The sequence below is a fragment of the Hippopotamus amphibius genome, chromosome 3, assembly GCF_030028045.1.
Source record: "Hippopotamus amphibius kiboko isolate mHipAmp2 chromosome 3, mHipAmp2.hap2, whole genome shotgun sequence".
In the NCBI taxonomy this organism is placed as follows: Eukaryota; Metazoa; Chordata; class Mammalia; order Artiodactyla; family Hippopotamidae; genus Hippopotamus; species Hippopotamus amphibius.
This window is the reverse complement of record NC_080188.1, coordinates 186,222,676-186,228,675: the sequence shown is the minus strand read 5'-3', so window position 1 is coordinate 186,228,675 and position 6,000 is coordinate 186,222,676. Positions and strand designations below refer to the sequence as shown.

Sequence of the window (6,000 nt, the reverse complement as noted above, 5' to 3'; positions counted from 1 at the left end):
TTTTATTTTTTATTTATTGGCTGCATTGGGTCTTCATTGCTGCACTCGGACTTTCTGTAGTTTCAGAGAGCGGGGGTTACTCTTCATTGCAGTGTGCGGGCTTCATATTGCAGTGGCTTCCCTTGTTGCAGAGCACAGGCTGTAGGCACGCAGGCTTCAGTAGTTGCGGCATGTGGGATCAATAGTTGTGGCTCTTGGGCTCTAGAGCGCAGGCTCAGTAGTTGTGGCACAGGGGCTTAGTTGCTCCATGGCATGTGGGATCTTCCCAGACCAGGGCTCAAACCCATATCCCCTGCATTGGCAGGTGGATTCTTAACCACTGCGCCACCAGGGAAGCCCTATACACATGTTTCTTAAAATGAGATTCTTGGGTCATCTGCAGTTCAAGTCACTTAGGAATGCTATGTTGAAAGTGTAGATTCTTTTTTTTTCCAGTTTTATTGAGAAATATAGATACATCACTGTGTAAGTTTAAGCTGTACACCCTGATGGTTTGACTTACATATATTGTGAAATGATTACCACAGTAGGTTTAGTTAACATCTATCATCTCATAGAGATACAGTGAAAAGAAAATTTGAAACAATCTCCTTGTGATGGGAACCCTTAGTATTTCTCTATTAACAACATTCCTGTATATCATACAGCAGTGGTAACTGTAGTTATCATGTTGTACATTACATCCCTAGTACTTATTTATCTTATAACTGAAAGTTTGTACAATACCTTTTGATCACCTTCCTCCAATTCCCCCTCTTACAGAGTCCAGATTGTAAGGACACATCCCAGATCCCTTAGAACAGAATTCCTGACCATGGAGCATAGAAGTTAGTGTTGCTAGTGATAACCTAAGATACTTACATATATTTTAGTTTAAACACCATGGGACTGGTATAACCTTGAGAAAAACCGGCCTGCATTTATTCATAGACTTATTGTGTTTATTCAATCACATCGCAGCTGTTCCACTCAGGACCCATTGTTGTTGTTTTTCATGTAAATTACCTTGAATATCTTTGTGTGTTATGATTCCATCCAAAAGAAATCTCTCAAAATCTTAACATTTTGTGTTTACTTTTATTTCCATTAATATATGCATTTCATGAGAAATAATGGATTAGACATGAGTTTTTTAAAAGGACAAAAATAACATAAGTGCTAAAGATTTCCAGGCTAGAAAGATTTTCAACCATATATTAAAAGTAACAAAACAAAGATATGTGGTGTGTAGTACATCAATAGCATACACAAGTAAAACAAATTATTATAGGAGCTGAACACTTTGACAAATTTGATGGCTAAATAATAAAATTACTCTCAACGACATTCTTTTTACAGTGTATTTTGATGAACAGAGTTTCCTTAATTTTAAGTCAAATTTATCAATCCTTCCTTTTATGATTAATTCATTTTGCATCATGTTTATGAAATATTTACTGACCCCAAGGTGATAAAATTATTCTCTTGTGTTTTTCACTTGGACCATTTACTAAAAAGATGATATTTTCATCACTATATTCCAGAGAATGAAATTAGAAAACCATAAATATATGGATTTTAAACCTATTCTGTTCTCTATTCTGTTCCACTGATCCATTTGTTTGTCCTTGTATGAGTACCAACTGTCTTAACTACTGTAGCTTTATAATAATTTTAATATTTTTGGAAGGGAAAGTCCTCCAAGTTGTTTTTCTTTTTCAAAATTTCCCTGAACTGGTGTTTGTCCTTTGAAAATCCATAAAAATCGAACAATAAGCATGTTCAACTTGACCCAAAAAAACTGCTCAGATTTTTATTTGGATTCTGTTAAGCCCGTAGATTGATTTGGGTACAACAAATTTTGAGTTGTAATATGAGTATTTTCATTATCATTAAATTTAAAATGTTAAAATTTCCATTGAGATTTGTTACTTGACTCAATGTTTATTTAGCACTGTATTGCTCACCTTACTAGAAGCTGGGATTTCTTTTGATCTTTTTGTTATTGACTTCTAACTTAATCCCACTATGCTCAGTGAACATACTTCGAGTGATCTAATTCCATTGAAACTGAGACTTGTTTTTAATGGCGTAGATAAGTTGAATGTGCAACTTAAAGAATGTGTACTTTGTTAATTGCGTACATACTTATAATTGTTAGATCTTCATTTGAGGAACTAACTAATTGTTATAAAGTTCAATTTTTGTCTCATTTAATGCTTCTCATCCCAAAATATACCTGTCTGATATTAAACTGAATCTCTACTTTGTTTTTGTTTGCACCTTTTTCTTCTAAATTCTACTTATAAGATTATATCTAAACTTACAACCAGTTTGTTTTAAGTGTGTCTCCTATGTATAGTATACAGTTAAGTCTGTGATCCTTTTACATTTATCGATATGGCAGATATGTTTTCATTTTTAGTTCTTTTGCATGAAATTAAGGTTTAGTTTCCTTTTCAATACTTTTTAATTTGTTACCTCATGGTCTTTTTGTTTTGTTTTATGAAATTGCTTTTTGGATTATGGTTTTCTCTGGGTATGTGCCCAGTAGTGGGATTACAGGATCATATGGTAGTTCTATTTGTAGTTTTTTTAAGGAAACTTCAAACTGTTTTCCATAGTGGCTGTACCAACTTACATTACCACCAACAGTGCAGGAGAATTCCCTTTTCTCCACACCCTCTCCAACATTTGTTGTTTCTAGATTTTTTGATGATGGCCATTCTGACCAGTGTGAGGTGATACCTCATTGTGGCTTTGACTTGCATTTCTCTGATGATTAGTGATGTTGAGCATCTTTTCGTATGTTTGTTGGCCATCTGTATGTCTTCCTTGGAAAAATGTCTATTTAGGTCTTCCGCCCATTTGTGGATTGGGTTATTTGCTTTTTTGGTATTAAGCTGCATGAGCTGCTTGTATATTTTGGAGATTAATCCTTTGTCCGTTGCTTCATTGGCAAGTATTTTCTCCCATCCTGAGGATTGCCTTCTTGTCTTGTTTATGGTTTCTTCTGCTGTGCAAAAGCTTTTAAGTTTCATGAGGTCCCATTTGTTTATTCTTGATTTTATTTCCATGATTCTAGGAGGTGGGTCAAAAAGGATCTTGCTTTGATGTATGTCATATAGAGTGTTCTACCTATGCTTTCCTCTAGGAGTTTTATAGTGTCTGGCCTTACATGTAGGTCTTTAATCCATTTGGAGTTTATTTTTGTGTATGGTGTTAGGAAGTGTTCTAATTTCATTCTTTTACATGTTGCTGTCCAGTTTTCCCAGCACCACTTATTGAAGAGGCTGTCTTTTTTCCACTGTATATTCGTGCCTCCTTTGTCAAAGATAAGGTGCCCATATGTACGGAATTGCTTCTTCTAATATTTAGGAAGATTTAATATTTGTTTCACTGATTATATACCAAACATTTTTCATTTTAAAAAGTTTACACTGACTTGGTACTATGAAAATAACACCGTTAGTATATATCAATTTCCTTTCCTTTGGCCTGCATAACAGCTGGTGCCATTCCTCTGTCCATAACCCCCGACTAATCATGGAAGTTAGCCCGATGACAGTGGACAGCAAACAGTTCTTGTACACTGAGGTTCAAACACCACAAATCTATATGAGGACATCCTCTGGTGTACTTAAGCATTTTCTTTCTCCTAGAGTAACTTCCAACCAATAAGAGATGAAAAGAATTGATGGGGCGCCAAGCCCGTGTGCCCAGCCCACAGCAGGCAACGAGTGGTCGCCCGTGAGGGCGGCGGGCAGCCCCAGAAACAATCTGTGCCCTTGGTCACTGGGAGCCAGCGAGGTGTCCTCCGCGGTGCAGAGGGACTGCAGTCTCAGAGTGATTCCATACTGCAGGCAGGTCACAGAATTCTGAACTATAAGCTGAGCTTACTCCCAGACCTGGAATGGCCAAATATCAAGGTGAAGTTCACAGTTTGAAACTGGGTGGTGATTCAGTCATAGAAGGAGTCAGTGACCAAGTACTTGTGGCAGTTGTGGTCAGTTTCACCTTGATTGCTACCCTGGTATATGCACTTTTCAGAAATGCACATCAAAACATTCATCTAGAAAACCAAGAGCTGGTAAGGGTGCTTCGGGAACAACTTCAAACAGAACAGGATGCACCCGCTGCTGCCCGACAGCAGTTCTACCCTGACATGTACTGTCCAATCTGTTTACATCAAGCTTCCCTTCCTGTTGAAACAAACTGTAGACATCTCTTTTGTGGTACCTGCATTGTTGCATAATGACGATACAGTTTGTGGCTTGGGGCGATCAGTTGTCCAATCTGTAGACAAATGGTAACTTTACTGCTAACAGTATTTGGTGAAAATAACCAGTCTCAGAATGCTGTATCATTGCATCAAGATATTAATAATTATAACCAGAGATTCTCAGGGCAGCCCAGATCTATTATGGAGAGAATTATGGACCTCCCCACCTTACTGAGGCTTGCGTTCAAGGAGATGTTTTCAGTCGGGGGTCTTTTCTGGATGTTCTGAATCAGGATAATACTTTGTTTAATGGGAGCTTTTTTCTATCACATATCACCTCTAGATTTTGTACCTGAAGCCTTGTTTGGAATCCTGGGATTTCTTGATGATTTCTTTGTCATCTTCTTATTGCTCATCTACATCTCTATTATGTATGGAGAAGTAATAACACAGAGACTAAACAGATGAAAAAAATGAGTTTACTAAAATATTTGCGCTAATGTATAAAGTCAAACAAAAGGACCATGGCAGTATAAAGCATTTGAATATTATCTTACAAGCTTAAAACCACTGTATGACAAACGTGATTATCATTTGCCAAATGCCTAGCAATATATGACTGGAATTTTTACATGTCACAGGTCCCAATATTAAGGTTAGAATTATAATGATTTACAGCTGTATCTTGATTCTGTGTTGTCTATAAAGTTGTGGGAAAATATGGAATTACATAAAATGGGATGCTTCTCTATCTTCCCCCTCCAAATTATTCAGATTAATTGAATGTATAGTAAGATATTATCAAATATACAGTTTATCCAATTCATCCTGCTCAGTGAGTACCTATATGATACTATATTCCTGTGAGACTCACGTAAGTATTTTGGTTACAATAAAGTACTGTACAATATTGGGGGGAAAAAAAAGGATTGTTGGGAAGATATCCCAACTTCCTTTACCCTCATGGGAACAATTCTGTGATTTGTTTTATATGGTTTCTCAGGATCTCAGTTGAATAAATTTCTATTTGCCCATAGCAGTGGCCCTTCTAATTAGTACACATTTTATTGGCTTTCTTTACTTCCTTGATTAATTTCCTACTCCTTCACCTACTTCTCCTCAAATGTTATTCCTTTTGGTGAGGAAGGAATTAAAGAAGTTGGTCTTTGAGGAGTAGATGTCTCAGGAAAAGAAAGAAGGCAGCTGCCCATGTCTTATGTCCTTATAAATGTGATGATTACGGGACCTCTTTTCCCTACAAACCACGTTAACACTGTTTTCCAGGATAGCAGTCCTTATGTATAAAATGTTTAAGTAGAATATCAGTGGTTTAGGTTTACTTATGATAAACAAAACTAGAATCTATGGATTTTGTGAGCTTTGACTCCCTGGAAATTTTCCCATGAGCTATACAATAACCTACAGTATTAAATGGATATATTTCATAAATTAAACACTTCCTACTGTATGATGTAAAGCATATGTATCAGAGGAGACCTCCTTTACTGCTCTAGGTTACACAGCATGTGTACAAAATAGGAAAGAAGATCCTAGGAAGCAGCTCTTAGCTGCCTAGACCCTCTCCCTCATTCACGTCTGGTTCTTAATTGCTTTTATTCTTAAAGTTTTTCATAGAACTTGATAAAGAGTAAGCTCTCTAATTCTTGTGAGTCTGGCTTTAAATCTGAACCTTCATGTTAGTTCACCTCCTAAATAAATTATTTACTTAAGTATTTGTCCTGGAGTCAGCTTTTGGAGGAAAATAAGATACCTTCTTTCCCCTTTACCTCCTATTGTAG

General features: G+C 36.6%; 1 pseudogene; it reads left to right on the top strand.

Moving 5' to 3' along the window:
• The first annotated feature begins 3,856 nt into the window (after window positions 1-3,856).
• On the top strand, window positions 3,857-4,669 carry LOC130850210 (E3 ubiquitin-protein ligase RNF170-like; annotated as a pseudogene).
• The last annotated feature ends 1,331 nt before the right edge of the window (window positions 4,670-6,000 follow it).